The following is a 17,190-nucleotide window of genomic DNA, read 5'->3' as shown; positions in this document are numbered from 1 at the left end:
GGACATGACTTGGTGACTAAACAACAAGAACATGTGGGAATAGATAGATGGAATGGATCTGGTGATAATTTCCAGGCAATATTTAGTAATATGGAGTGAATCTCACCCTATTTATTTATTCAGAAATATTGTTGAATGATAACATTTCTGCAGGGTCCTGAGCAGGGCATGTTTTTTGCAGCTGCTGAAACATTTGTCTTTTAAGAGAGAAATTATACATTATTTTAACTTTTCAACAGTAATAATACCTGTAAGTGGACACAGTAACCTGGATGGAAAGGAGAATCTCATGCATAAACAAATTTAATCCATGTCTACATAATTACAAAGAAATAGCTTCAGTTCAGTTCAGTCGCTCAGTCGTGTCTGACTCTTTGTGACCCCATGAATTGCAGCACACTAGGCCTCCCTGTCCATCACCAACTCCCAGAGTTCACTCAGACTCACGCCCATCGAGTCAGTGATGCCATCCAGCCACCTCATCCTCTGTCGTCCCCTTCTCTTCCTGCCCCCAATCCCTCCCAGCATCAGAGTCTTTTCCAATGAGTCAACTCTTCGCATGAGGTGGCCAAAGTACTGGAGTCTCAGCTTTAGCATCATTCCTTCCCAAGAAATCCCAGGGCTGATCTCCTTCAGAATGGAGTGGTTGGATCTCCTTGCAGTCCAAGGGACTCTCAAGAGTCTTCTCCAACACCACAGTTGAAAAGCATCAATTCTTCGGCGCTCAGCTTTCTTCACAGTCCAACTCTCACATCCATACACGATCACTGGAGAAACCCTAGCCTTGACTAGACAGACCTTTGTTGGCAAAGTAATGTCTCTGCTTTTCAATATGCTATCTAGGTTGGTCATAACTTTCCTTCCAAGGAGTAAGCGTCTTTTAATTTCATGGCTGCAGTCACCATCTGCAGTGATTTTGGAGCCCACAAAAATAAAGTCAGCCACTGTTTCCACTGTTTCCCCATCTATTTCCCATGAAATGATGGGACCAGATGCCATGATCTTCATTTTCTGAATGTTGAGCTTTAAGCCACCTTTTTCACTCTCTGCTTTCACTTTCATCAAGAGGCTTTTGAGTTCCTCTTCACTTTCTGCCATAAGGGTGGTGTCATCTGCATATCTGAGGTTATTAGTATTTCTCCCAGCAATCTGATTCCAGCTTGTGTTTCTTCCAGGGAAAGTAAAATGGTATATAGAGATAAAAATGTATTTTTTTCCATTCTCTGTATACAAGATTGGAAAAGTTTTTGATGACAAGAGTACTTACAGAAATTTCTCCTGTAAGATGCAGATAACTATTCTCAACTGTCTTACAGTGAGTCCAGAGGCCTACATAATCTTAGTTGCAAATTTAAGTGGTAAAAAAAAAACAAATTTCTTGTTTCAATTTTTTTAATTACACACAGATTATGCATTTAGACTAATTGGAATTTTCACTCATTATCTAAACATGTGACATTATAGAGACACAGTCCTAATATTTGTTGGACCAAACCTAGCCTGCTTTACATACACTGTAGAGAAAAAAAAAATCAGTGTAACAAAGATGCACTCTAATAGAATAATTAGGAATATAACTGCTCAACAGTAGATAACCTCAAATGATAAATAAGACATTTGTATAATCTTCAAGCTTAAGATCTAACTTTGTTAGTAATACATATTGTCAAAATTAATATTTGTTATCATTTCGACTTCAGATTTCCAAATCACATAGTAATTACTAAATATTTATTTGAAAATGTACAAAGACATTTCAAATTGAGAAAATGTACACAAAGTAGCTGGAATAGATTAATCTGAACATGAAGGAAATTTATATAAAGCATAACAAGGCAATGTTCCCCATATAATAGAAAAGCTTAAAGTTAGTTAAGTTATAAAATAACTTCCTATAGACTAAATCCTATGATAAGCTTAGATCTAGAGAACAATGAAAGCACATTATGAAAGACATATACAAATGCATTCATTTCATTCAGATGATTCCCACAACAAATATTTATTGCCCATACTTTGTTGCAACCATTGAGCTAGGTCTTGGAGATACAACCCAAAACAGAAAAATAAAATCATATTCTTAAGGATGGCCATTATCAAATGATGTAGAAGTACAGTAATAGAGGTATACACAAGGTTTGATAAACATCCTAAAAACAGATACCTTATTTCAACATTTTCAGCAGTTGGTGTGGGTATTGGAGTGGGAAGGGGTTGGTGTATGATAGCTGAGAAAGCACCCTGGAGAAGTTATTACTAAACTGAGTACAAAGGAATCAGTCAATCATACTGGACAATACTTATGTGATGTAAGAAAGACATTCTAGACAAAGATGGTGTCATGAGCACTGATAAAAAGATAAGTGTGTGTGTGTTTAGGAAATATAATCATTTTGGTGTTTCTAACACCAGTTTGATTTACAGAATATAAACAATGGAGGAATAAAAGGCTATATCAAAGAAAAATTTATGTCAAAATAAATGTAAACATTATTCAAACAGTTATGTTTATTCCAACTGGTCTGCCCAACTGGGTGTACTATAGTTAAATCTGAACAATAACAACCTGAATTAGATCCCACAGGTCAAAAAAAAAAGTCCTCCAAAGACTGCTATCACTTTAGAGGTCAAGTCTTGAGGGCTATCCTTGGGCTATACCTCTTCTGAAGAACTGGCTACAATCTCCTGAGGTTCAATTAACTGCTATAATGATTCACAGAGGGAACACAGAGCTTCTATGCCCTCTCATCAAAAATCAGGAAGGGCTACCCTTCTGGCCCATCAATATTGTTTATCAGGAAGTTCTATTGGCTCAGGTATACAGAGAATTATTTGGGATTTCATCATGTAGGCATGATTGATTAAATCAATGACCAGCTTTTTAAACTCAAATTCTAACCACACTCCCTACCTTGGAATTTGTGCAAGCTCAAAGTTCCAACCTACTAATCATGTGTTTGCTCTTCCTGGTAACCAACTCCCATCCTGAAGCTATAAGTGACCTTGTAAAGAGGTTTCTACATTTATCAAAACTTGACTGATATTGTTTCATCTACACTTTCTTCTTTAACTATGCTCCTTTCTTCTTGTTCAGTCGCTAAGTCAAATCCAACTCTTTGCAATGCCAAGGACTGCAGCTCACCAGGCTTTCCTGTTCTTCATTATCTCCCAGAGTTTGGGCAAACTTATGTCCACTGAGGCAGTGATGCTATCCAGCCATCTCATCCTCTGTCACCCCCTTCTCCTCTTGCCCTCAGTCTTTCTTTTACCTCACAACCTTTCTTCTACGTCACACTATTTTGAAGCAAATCCTAGGTATCATACCATTTAATTTGTATTTAAGTATTTTGAGAAGTTGCTTATTTTAATTTGGCTTTACTCTTAGTCACAAACATCATTAAAGACTAAAGAATAAAAAATACTAAGATTTAAATAAAACTACACAGTAGGAAACAAGCTCATATGTGCTTTTAAATATACATAAAAATTTAGACATGCCACTTTCAAGTTTATGCAAAAGTGAAGGGTGGGCGGGGGCTGTGTTCTTTATGCAACAGTCAAAAAATTTAGTTATTATCACCATATGACAATTAACTTTAGAGTCAATGAGATTACTGTATGTTTTCGCATCTTGTATTTATAAAAACACAAGAGATATTTAATGTCATTTCAATATATTTTACCAAATCAGAATACAGGAGATATATATATATATATATATAGTTTATAGTTTTATATATAGTTTATATATAAACTATATCAAAATAGTAGATGGGCTTGTGAAAAACCTGCAAAAATAGTACTTCAGGTAGCTATCTATTGATTTAAAAGGAAAAAGAGTTTGCAGTTTAAAAGTGATACAACTCAAACTACCTCAAAGTATAAAGGTCTTGAAAATGTATATCCTTTCAAGCAACAATTGTTAGTAAACATTTGATTTAAAGGATTAAAAATGAAGCCTATGTATTAATTATGAATTATTAAATTTTATTTAGAATAAAATTAGGAAAATAGAATTGTCAATTAATTATGAAAACAAATTTTATCAAATTTTAGTTATCTTAAACTTGATAAATTTCAACCTACCAAGTACTATGTATTTTGTCTCTAAATCTACCAAGACATTTTAAAAAAATTTCTGGTTCAATGATTTTCTTATAAAATGAAGTAAAGTGAAAGTTGCTCAGTTGTGTCCAACTCTTTGCAACCCTATGGCCTATACAGTCCATGGAATTTTCCAGGCCAGAATACTGGAGTGCTTAGCTTTTCCCTTCTCCAAGGGATCATCCAAGCCAAGGGATCGAACCCAGGTCTCCCATAGTACAGGCAGATTCTTTACCAGCTTGAGCCACAAGGGAAGCCCAAGAACACTGGAGTGGGTAGCCTATCCCTTCTCCAGGGGATCTTCTCAACCCAGGAATCGAACCGGGGTCTCCTGCATTGCAGGCGGATTCTTTACCAACTGAGCTATTGTTACATAATATAGTAAATTAAACATCATAACTTCAGTTAGATAGAGAAAATGTTCACTTTAAAATAAAATGCTTTTCTAAAAAAGATTTTCTTATTATATATGACAAAATGACTAAACAATCTGGAACATTCCTAGAGAGATTCTTTACAGATTTAAATCAGATTCCCTCAAAAAGAAAAAGACAGTTTGAGAAAGCCTGCTCAATTTTGTATGCATTTGTATCAGAAATGAATTAGAGATGGGCCATTAATAATGGTATATAACAAATTATTGTAAAGATTTCTTTATGCAATTTTAGGAGTGGTTAAACAGTTCATTGACATCTGTAGCTTCTGTGTCTGGTGCTGGGTTAGAAATAAAGAAGGCAAGTGATATATAAGGATATATGGACACAGTGTGACAGTGAGCAAGGGCAAACTGGAGCTTGTGAGAATGACCTGGAACCTATGTGGATGAGCTAAAAGCCACATTCACCTTTCAGCATCTCTAATTATTCAACCCCAGTGATACAGATGGTTTGCAGAAGAGGCCAGTGTTATCTGTCAAGGGTTTGAACACATATCTGGCCCAAAGGAGCTAAAGGAGGAGTTACCAGACAAAAAAAAAAGTAGAGGATATAGAAGCCCAGTTACTGCTTCAAGACAAGGTGAGTGAGTGACTCAGCAGATTCAAGACACCATATACGAGCTCTAATTTGCTTTATTTTACATGGAACTCATAAGCCTCTAGCTAGCTATTCCTTCTAAATTGTATGCACAATTTTATGGCCAAACTTAGTCTAGAGATTCTGAGAAACATTGTACCAGCTTACCTAATTTGACAGAGTAGAAGGTTATCAAGGTTCATCTCTTGATAATTTGGAATCCATATTCATCCCTACTAACCACAAGTAAGTTCTAAATTCATGCTTCTTCCAAATGTGATTCAACTACCCCTGTACAACTGAAAATATACTAACCATCTTTCAAAGAAAATTTATGAAGTCCTTACAAAGTCTTTGGTACTCATTCCTGTTCAGGATGAATCACACTTTCTCTTTTCTGTAACCTAAACATTGAGATATAAGGTTAGCTACTATTATCATATTTTATATTTGTTGATAACAGAATGGGAGATGGGAAGGAAAATATTTAAAGCATAAACAGATATATCCATTGTTGAAATAAAGAAACAGTCATAACTATTCAGTTCAGTCACTCAGTCATGTCCGACTCTTTGTGACCCCATGAACCTCAGCATGTCAGGACTCCCTGTCCATTACCAACTCCCGGAGTTTACCCAAACTCATGTCCATTGAGTCTGTGATGCCATCTAACTCATCTCATCCTCTCTTGTCCCCTTCTCCTCCTGTCGTCCCCTTCAATCTTTCCCAGCATCAGGGTCTTTTCAAATGAGTCAGCTCTTTGTATCAGGTGGCCAAAATATTGGAGTTTCAACTTCAACATCAGTCCTTCCAATGAACACCCATAACTATTACAGACCTCAATTCATACTGGATGATATCTAAGTGCTATAGAAAGATATTAGTTGTGGATCACTATTGGCAATTTTTACTCCCGTTTCCCGAACCACTTGGTGTTCTCTTTGCCCTAAACAATTGCTTCAGCTGGATGTAGTTTCTTGCCTGGTTGAATGAGAGAAACCTTAATTCCTTAAGTATTTGGGTCCTTAGACATCCTGACTATATCAGGTTGATTTGATTTTCTATGGACATTAATCATAGGACCTTAGAGTATCCATAGGAACCCCAAAAAGCCATTCTCCTCCTTAAACTTTTACCAGTAGCATTACAATTTCTGGCTTAGGATCAATCTCACGGTAGACTCAGTTTGCAGTTATTTGAAATTATTGCTGTGTATCCTGGTGAACCTGGGTTTTATTTAATGATAATGAATTTGTGATAAAAATTCATGTTTTCATGTACAAAAGCAACATTTGTTGAAAGTTCTTTATTTTTCCTTTCTTTTTGTTATGCTTCTCTGGTTCTTATGTCAGTATTATAGAATGAATTAAAAAGATTTTCATTAACCCTTCCTCCAAACTACCTTGACAGTTTTAAGATACTGCAAATTCCTTTTCAATTTATCTCTTAAAATATCTCTTCTGATTTTCTGCTACATTTTGAGACTGAAATTTCTTTAAGTACTTGACTTATTAGCTAATTAATTCAGTTCTTCTTATAGTGATTGTTTCATATTAATCTGTGGTTACTCTGGGCAAAGTCCTCATTTTGCATGTGAATTCTTTCAAGTCTTTAGATTCTGAATCTTCACTGCTACATTTCAGCATTAATCTAATTGTCATGGTTTATTTTTTAAAGACCAAAATTTTGTCTTGGTATAGAAATATAGTTCTCTACTACTATGTGCAAAATTCAGTTATCCCCACTTTAGGTATTTCATTCTATTTCCTTTGTGCTTTTTAAAATTGCATTCATTTTTTTGGAAATGTATAAAAATGTCCAGAAAAGCCATATGCATCTCACGCAAGAATAACAAAATAGTATGTTTGCTTTTTTCTAAAATATAAGTAAGGAAACATCACTGATAAAGGTAGCATACCAGTTTTATTCCTTTGATTCCCATTTGCTAGGGTCTTTCTGGGTTCAATCCCTGGATTGGGACAATCCCCTGGAGAAGGGAAAAGTTACCCACTCCAGTATTCTGACCTAGAGAACTCCATGGACTACATAGTCCATGGTGCCAAAAAGAGTTGGACACAACTGAGCGACTGACACTGTACCTTAACTTTTGTGTTTATATTCTCCCCAAATTTGTATGTTGAAATCCCACGCCCAGTGTGGTGGTATCAGGAGGTGGGGCCTTGGAAGGTGATTAAGTTTAGAGGGTGGAGCCCTTGTGAATAAGATTCATGACCTTGAAAAGAGATCCTAAAGAGCCCCTCTGTATCCCATACCAAGACCTGAAGGAGTCCTTCACTCAGCCATGCTGGCATCCTGATCTCAGACTTCTAGCCTCCAAGACTGCAAGAAATTTCTGTTGTTTATAAGCCACCAGTCTGCCCAAATGAACTAAGACACCATTTATAAAATGAAATATTAAACAACTGAATGTACTTAAAGTTGGCACATTAATATCTTTTATCATTCATTACATTAATTTCTTTCAATAAACATTTTTCAGTGTCTAATATGGACCTGAGAGTTATTTAGACCTTTACATAATAGATCCAGCAGCATATAAAACAGCTTTTGCTATCTTGGCACTTACATGTGTATTGCTCCTCATTTTCTTGATCTGTTCCAGAGTCAAATAATCTTATATTCCACTATACTTCAGACACTCAATCACAGCTCTATTCACAAGGTCTTTTCACAATCAATAACAACCACTGCCTCCTTAAATTAATCTAAGTTTCAAGTATGCCACTATCTAATTAACACCTTCTGTTTCTAGCTCACTAAATGTGTCACTCCCATTACAACAACCTTCCTAACCTACCATGTATGCCTGTGCATACACTCAGTCATGTCTGACTCTTTGTGACCCCATGGACACAGGGTAGCTTGCCAGGCTGCTCTGTCCATGGAATTTTCCAGACAAGAGTACTAAAGTAGGTTGCCATTTCCTTCTCCAGGGGATTTTCCTGACCCAGGGATCAAACCCTCATCTCTTGTGGCTCCTGCATTTGCAGGCAGGTTCTTTAGCAGCTGAGTCATGGAGTAATCTATAATCAATTTATACTTTCATCTTTTTTTCTGTTTCAAAATACCCTTAAGTCTCGCCCCCATAATCTAAATAAATGCCATATTAAATCATTGCAATCATTCTTTTGAAAACATCTCCGTTTCCTTTAAGTCCCTTATTTTTTCATGTTCAATTGGCTAAACTACAACCCTGGCCAGAACAAATATACCAACATGCTGAATATGACTGAAGGATAACTCATTTTTTTGCATCTTCAAGTTTAAAGTCATGATCAAAGATTTCACACGAACCCTTACTGTTATTCCACAATCATGTTCTATTTATCTAATCCATCTATTTTTCCAGGCTAAAAGTATGATATTTAAGTGTTTTTCTGACTTTATGGATTCAACTGTTCTTATTATTTACGCTTAACTCACTGACCCTGTCTTTACATTTTACTGACAGAATAGAAGAATAGAGAAGAGAAAATCTGCAAGTTCCCATAATTTTTGTTTTGATTTAGTCACTAAGTCATGCCCAGCTCTCTTGCAACCCATGGACTACAAGCCCACCAGTCTCCTCTGTCTATGGGATTTTCCAGAAAAGAATATTGAAGTGGGTTGCCATTTCCTTCTCCAGGGATCTTCCCAACCCAGGGATCAAACCCACGCCTCATGCATTGGCAGGCAGATTCTTTACCACAGAGCCATATGGGAAGCCCTTCCATAATTGTTTCATCCCCAAATGTGTGCATGCATTATACCTTATGTTCTCTCATATCACCATTAATAAACTGCCAGACACCTTTCTAAATAGATTCACCACTTTCATGTATGCATTCAATTCTATGTACTTAGTGCTGTTTCATGTCATTGCTATAGCATTTCTCCCTTTGTTTCTAGTATCATTTTTTTTTTCTTCCTTGCTTGCTTGCTTTTGGATCTCTACTTACCATATAAAACCACGTTCTCAGGAGTTTCATGTTCTAAGTATACTGCCATACCCTGAAGAATTACAAATTTACATCTGCTGTCAGAGTCTCTTCTCCAAATTTATCTTGCTCCTCTAAAGGCCTATTTGATATTTCCACTTGATTTACTTTAGAAATAGCTATTATACATTCATCAAAAACTGAGCTCTTGATATGTTCTCCTACCGTAAAAAGAAAATCCTCTCCCTTTTTTTTTTTTTTTAACACAATACTAAGTTACAAATTCCTTCTTCCAAGTTGGTAAAGACAACCCTCTTAAGAGTTCTCTCCTTGGCCTTTTCCTTCTCTCACAGTCCACATCTCTTTTTGAATGTAAAGGAAACAAGATCACTACAATTAACCAAAATGCAAACATTCCTTGATACTTCTGCTGTTAGTACTCTGGTCTGAGGCATAGAAATAAGTCAAAAGAAATACAGCTGTAACTTCCCCACTATTCTCTCTGCTCCTGCCCTTTACTCTATTACAGACCATTCTTTTTAGAACAACAGACAGAACACATCAGTTCAGTTCAGTCACTCAGTCGTTTCTTGACTCTTTGCAACCCCATGGACTGCAGCACACCAGGCCTCCCTGTCCATTGCTAACTCCTGGAGTTTACTCAAACTCATGTCCATTGAATCAGTGATGTCGTCCAACCATCTCATCATCTATCATCCCCTTCTCCTCCTGCCTTCAATCTTTCCCAGCATCAAGGTCTTTCTAAGGAGTCAGCTCTTCATATCAGGTGGCCAAAGTATTGGAGTTTCAGTTTCAACATCAGTCCATCCAATGAATATTCAGGACTGATTTCCTTTCGGATGGACTGGTTGGATCTCCTTGGAGTCCAAGGGACTCTCAAGAGTCTTCTCCAACACCACAGTTCAAAAGCATCAGTTCTTCAGTGCCCAGCTTTCTTCACAGTCCAACTCTCACATCCATACATGACCACTGGAAAAACCATAGCCTTGACTAGATGGACTTTTGTTGGCAAAGTAACATCTCTGCTTTTTAATATGCTGTCTTGGTTGGTCATAACTTTTCTCCCAAGGAGTAAGCGTCTTTTAATTTCATGGCTGCAATTACCATCTGCAGTGATTTTGGAGCCCCCCCAAAATAAAGTCTGCCTCTGTTTCCACTTTCTCCACAGATCACATCAGCTCAGCTCAAAACCCTACATTGGCTTCTCATCTTGCTTAGCATAGAAGCTGAGGCCTTTACAAGGTTGACAAAGTTCTACCTGACTTATAATCCTGTAGGTATAGTCTGGATGTTTATGCTCTGGTGTGCTGGAACCCCTATCATTGGTTCTGTGCCGCTTCCACTCTCTGATTCTAATAGGATGGAACTACCCCTCTCCTCTGAGGACCACCCTGAACAACTGCACTGGCTTTGCCCTCACAGAGCTCAGAGGAGGGGAGGAGAAGGGAAGAAGAAGGGGAGGAGAAAGGGATGACAGAGGATGAGATGGTTGGATGGCATCACCGACTCAATGGACATGAGTTTGAGTAAGGTCTGGGAGTTGGTGATGGACAGAGAGGCCTGGAGTGCTGCAGTCCATGGGTTTGCAAAGAGTTGGACACCACAGAGTGACTGAACTGAACTGAACTGAAGTAGCCTATGGTTGGAGCATTAAAATTGGGATCAGACCTGAGGGTAATGTGTACTCCAGAACTTGCCCTGCTGGATCAAACTTAGTCTAGAAATCATAGTCTTGTACATCCAGACTATACCTACAGGGTTATAAGTTATGTAGAACTTTGTCAACCTTGTAAAGGCCTCAGCCTCTGTGCTAAGCAAGATAAGAAGCCAATGTAGGGTTTTGAGCTGAGTGATGTGATATGTGGAGAAACAGTAGAAACAGTGGCAGACTGTATTTTATCCTTTTTTAAAAAAATTCTTTTTTATATTGTTTATTTTTAACTGTATTTAATTTTATTTACAGTATTACAGTATTATAAAATTAAATACAATTAAAAATAAACGATATAAAAAAGAATTTTTTTTTAAAAAGGATAAAATAAAGTCTGCCACTGTTTCTACTGTTTCTCCACATATCATATACAATATTTACAATTAAATACAATATTTAATTATATTTACAGAATTGTGTTGGGTTCTGCCAAACAATCAACATGAATCAGCCATAGGTATACTTATGTCCCCTCCTTTTGAACCTCCCTCCCACCGACTTCCCCATCCCACCCCCCTAGGTTGTTAGAGAGCCCAGGTTTGAGTTCCTTGTGTCATATAGCAAATTCTCATTGGCTATCTATTTTACCATTCTTTCATCAGGTTCTTCTGGGAGCATTCCCACAATAATATATGGGTATGTCTGGTCTCAGGGTCTGACCCAAGCCCAAGACAGTCCTCTTGGAAGTATTTCAGTTACCTCTTTGGGCACAGCTCCTACCACTCTCCCCCTCATTTTCTCAGTTCCAAATTCTTTACTGTTATGCTTTTCTTCCATCAGAGTAAACATGTTCCCCCCTTAGGCCCTTTGCCTGGAATTCATATCCCCCAGACATCAGTATGTCTCAGTGTTCCACGCATAATACATCTTTTCCCAAATTATTCCTTCCCATGGAGTCCCCATCATGAAATGCAATGATACTCCCCACCATCAACATACACAGTCTCCATCTCTTTGCATCTCTGTTTTCTCTGTAGCAGTTATGAACCTATAAAATATATTTCAGGGATAATACTTTGCTTATTTACAGTCTCCTATCACTGAAATCAAGAATTTTCTCTGAATCTTTAAATCTTGGAACAGTCTCTGGTCCACTAATATAGCAAGACAACTCATTCCTGGATCAGTTGACTAAATTTGCATTCAAAAACAAAATGTTAATATTTTGTGTTGGACTTACCCAGAAAATATATCATCCTCTATATTTCATTGTGAAGCATCTTTTTGTCACTCACATTTTGTATGAGATCAATCCATGATGATATATGCACATAAGATTCATTCATTTTTAATTGTGTAATGACATATTGTCAAAGTGGTTTTAAAATGTATTGGAGAAAAACATATTTCTAATCAATGTTTAAATAGATCCTAAAATTTCTGAAATTTTTAATTCACAGAACAGAAAGTCTGCATTATAAATCAATGGCCTGGCAGTAAAAATAATATATAATCCAATAAGAGAAAATATCTCAATCATTAAGCATTTCCTTTTTTTTAACTTTTAGGCTTTAACTTGTAAATAAATTCTAAAATTATTTTCTATGAATGATGTACATAGAAAATTCATTTTCTATGAATGTATATCCTATAAATTACACACAGAAAGAGTTTTACAGTTTAAACAGAACAATTAAATCACAGAACACTTACCACATAAACAGGTGGATGACAAAAAATATCAAAGTATAGTAATTCATTCTTTATTAGTAAAATCTAGGCAAAGTAATCTTATTTCAAGAAACCAGCATTCTAGATTAGTCTGTAATTCTGAAAGAGTTAATAAAATACTCTGAGATGAAGAATTGCAAATTAAATTAACAAAATCTCTACTGAAATCAATGACTCTGTAAGCAATGTTAAGAATATATTTATGAAATGTAATTCATAAATGGATTTTTCTTGAAATCTCAGAGTTAAATAAGGATACTATATTTTGAAATATTTTATAAGAAACCCATTTCAAAAGTTCCTTGTGACCATGGGTTTGACATGCACATGTATAAAATATATTGAAATACACTGCTTTTTAAATACTTGCCTAGCTTTAGAACAAAGTGCTGTGTGTGAAGGCAGTGTTAATATTAACAGCCAACTTGAATTTCCAACATGGAAATGTAATTTGTATCAATAATACTGCCAATCTATAGAAAAAAGATCTTCCTTTTTTTCACATCACACTGAAATAAAATGTTTTCTCATTGCTCATAGTTATTCTTTTCAATCAAAAGGCCAATTTTATCAGTGTATTTGAGTAGGAAAAAACTCTGCTATGCAAATTAAGAGACCTAGATTCTGAACCTTTTCTTCCCAATATTTAAAATAGGGAACTAAAATCTGAAAGTTTATTCAGATACAAGTAGAGTTCTTATATTTGAAAAAATATATTTTTTAGAATTATCTCTAAATAAAACACACTATTTTAACCAGTATGTGAGTTATACAGCAAATAAAACAGTTGCACATGGTGTTCATTATACCATTTTAGTATGTAAAATCAGAGTGTGAAGAAGCATCATGTTATCTTCTAGAGAAACATCACCCTCGTTATTAAGGACATAATTTCAGGATGGCATCTAAGAATGAAGTTGTTACCCATTAAACTTGAAGTGTTTTTCAATGACAACCTACCTTTGTGCCTAACACAGATTTGTGAAACAAGGCAGACATCAATCCTATCTTGTAAATGAAGGAATTCACAAGTTATCGATATTCCCAAAGTGTGATTGCCTGAATGTGGCCACACATTAACTGCCATTACAAGGTGAGGATATGAAGTGGGGTGCTGGATCTGCCTGTACCAGCTCATGAGAATAGTTTTTCTCATCTCTTTCCAATTCTATGTTCAGTGATGGAATTTGATGGCTCTAATTCTGCTCAATATTGCCAGGAGAAATATCAATAACCTCAGATGACACCATCCTAATGGCTGAAAATGAAGAGCCTCTTGAGGAAGGTGAAAGAAGAGAGTGAAAAAGCTGGCTTAAAATTCAACAGTCAAAAAACTAAGATCATGACATCTGGACCCATCACTTCATAGCAAATAGATGGAAAACAATAGAAACAGTGACAGATTTTATTTTCTTGGGCTACAAAATCACTGGGGTTGGTGACTGCAGCCATAAAATTGAAAGACATTTGCTCCTTGGAAGAAAAGCTATGACAAACTTAGACAGCATATTAAAAGCAGAGACATCACTTTGCCAACAAAGTGATGTATAGTCAAAGCTATGGTCTTTCTAGTAGTCGTGTATGGATGTGAGAGTTTGACCATAAAGAAGACTGAGCACAGAATTGATGCTTTTGAATCATGGTACTGGAGAAGATTTTTGAGAGTCCCTTGGACAACAAGGTGATCAAACCAGTTAATCCTAAAGGGAATCAACTTTGAATATTCATTTGAAGGACTGATGCTGAAACTCCAATAGTTTGGCCACCAGATGTGAAGAGCTGACGTACTGGAAAAGACCCTGATGCTGGGAAAGATCGAGGGCAAGAGGAGAAGGGGACGACAAAGGATGAGATGGCTGGATGGCATCACCGATTCCATGGACATGACTTTGAGCAAACTCTGGGAGCATGGAAGTCTGGTGTGCTATAGTCCATTGGGTCACAGAGTCAGGCAACTGAGCAACAAGAAATTCTGCTTGAGTGAGGATATTTACACCAGAGAAATTGGTGAACACTACAAATCAGGACTTATTTTGAGAGGTAGTTTACTGGCATACCATCGGGTGTCCCCTCTCTCTGAGTCAAGGTTGGCTCTGAGACCGCTTTTACTGATATATTTTGGCATAAGTGATGCTATGCCTGTTCCCTGGACTAGTTCTTCAGAGACTGGCCTTCACTTTCAGCCTTTTTGAATACCTGGTCTTGGAAAATGCCCAGGCAGCTAATGCAGAGGCCCATGTGAACACAAGCTGAGGCTACCACTTGATAGCTTGCATTAACTTACCAGTCACCCTCAGTTGTATCCTCAGATGTAGCCCATTCATCCTAGCTAACAATACATAGAACAGAGATAAGCCACTCCCACAAGCTCAGCCCAAATTGTAGATTTTTGAGCAAGTCACATTTTTAAAAAATTTTAAGCCACTGTATTTTGTGGTAATAAAACAATTAACTGCAATAGAAAGACCCAACTTGAAAGTAGCCAAATATCATGCTACTCCCTACATTTGTTTCCCCATAATGATAGTGTAAAATGCAAGAAACATATATCATACCCTGAAGCATATAGAGGAAAACTACTCAAAACTAGTGATATAACTATTGTTTCCAATAGTATTTGACAGATTCTTTCAAAGTCACTATTGTGAAATCATTGTTGGCACTCTGAGTTGATGTTTTAAGAATATTAATGATTGGCTTCCTTTTCTGACTGTAATTTTATGTAATAATCATCATATTTGGAAGTCAAGTCATTGATCATTGCTATGCGTTTAACATTGATATCTGTTATATGCTGACCACTGGAAATACCATGAATAATAATATTGGAAGCACTGGCAGGAAACTGAATATATGAATAACTCTAAGTAAATTACAGTAGCATAAAAAGTTAACTGTAAGGCAATGTAGGATATCTTCCTTACTAGTACATCTAAAAACATAATTTCTTTAGGGATTGTTTAAAGCAAAAGAATCAGTAGACAATCATATTATGAATAACTTAGAATGTAGGAGTCCAACACTTTCAAGATTCCATGAAATTATTTAATAATTTGGTATTAGTAAAAAAAAAAAAAAAGACAAATTAGTATTAAATCTGCTTTCTAACATGACTGTTTCAAGTCTTGAGTATCTATCACCAGGAACACTGTTTTTCTGAGTGATTTTGCTAGTATCTTCCTTTTTAGACATACTATTCCAGAAATATATCTGTAAAGTAAACGAAGATGAACCTGTTTTCAGGGCAGGAATAGAAACACAGATATAGATAACAGACACGTGGACAGGGTAGGGGGGAAAAGAAGAGGTCGGGACAAATTGGGAGATTGGGATTGACATATATACACTACAGTGTGTAAAACAGATAGCTAGTGGGCAGCTGCTGTTTAGCACAGGGAGCTCAGCTTGGTGATCTGTGATGACCTAGAGAGAGGGATGGGGAGTGGGAGGGAGGCTCCAGAGGAAGGAGATATATGCATACATATGGCTGATTCACATTGTTGTACAGCAGCACTGTAAACTAACACAATACTGTAAAGCATTTCAGTTCAGTTCAGTCACTCAGTTGTGTCCGACTCTTTGAGACCCCATGAATCGCAGCATGCCAGGCCTCCCTGTCCATCAGCAACTCCCAGAGTTCACTCAAACTCACGTCCATCGAGTCAGTGATGCCATCCAGCCATCTCATCCTCTGTTGTCCCCTTTTCCTCCTGCCCCCAATCCCTCCCAGCATCAGAGTCTTTTCCAATGAGTCAACTCTTCACATGAGCAATTAGATTCCAATTTAAAAAAAAAATTAAGCTTGAAAAACATATATAGAACATTTTTCTTCTCCAAAGAGTAAATCCCTATATTCTATGCAAACATTCTCTGTTCAAATATCAAAACTTCATTCTACTTGATGAATTAGATTAACACACTCTTTCCTAGTATTTCCCACACATCCTCAAGCCTTTGAACATGTTGATCTCTTTTTGAAAACCTATTCTTTCTATCTATACATACTGAAGTTCAAGTCAAATAGTGAGACCGAGTTTAAAAAGCATGTATGAAATATTCCCATCTATACACATCCAAAAGGAATGGCTCATGCTCTTTTATTTACATTTCTCTCTTGTAGCACACTCGTGTATTTGTATTTTTTATTTGTATAAAAACATATCTGTAATATAATAACCCTACAGTGTCCAATTTTACTTTCTTTCATCATTAGTACTCTCAAAGTTTTACTCTTGTATACACCTACACAGACAGATGGAAAGAATCACTTTCCATCCCTTTTAAAATCCTTGCCAACTGTTTTGAGGAGAGGCCTTTCCCTTATAAGATTAGACTTTGGTTCTCCTTCCCACAGTCTAAGACTTGGACTGTGCTGGTCAAGCAGGTTTGACTGTGCAGATAACATCAATGGTTAAGGGAAAAGAGAAACAAGAGACAAGAGCTTTGAACCCTGGATGACCTGCCTACCCTGGACCACCAGTGTGTGTCACACTTACGACTGAGAAACACACAAATGATTCTGCATAACCTAGACTCTATGTCCTAACTAAACCACTAACATTCTAGTCTCTAAAACTTTGTGTAGAAATTGTCTATTGGCTGCTTATTTCTCTCTCCTGTACCTCACACAGGGCCTTGCAGACATTAGGTGTTCAAAATACCTTTATTAACTTGCACTGCCCTGAAAAATAATTCTCTTTGGGAAAAAAAAAATATATGTAAATATTTTTTC

The sequence above is a fragment of the Bos mutus genome, chromosome 12, assembly GCF_027580195.1.
Source record: "Bos mutus isolate GX-2022 chromosome 12, NWIPB_WYAK_1.1, whole genome shotgun sequence".
NCBI classification, from domain to species: Eukaryota; Metazoa; Chordata; class Mammalia; order Artiodactyla; family Bovidae; genus Bos; species Bos mutus.
This window is presented reverse-complemented; position numbering follows the sequence as displayed.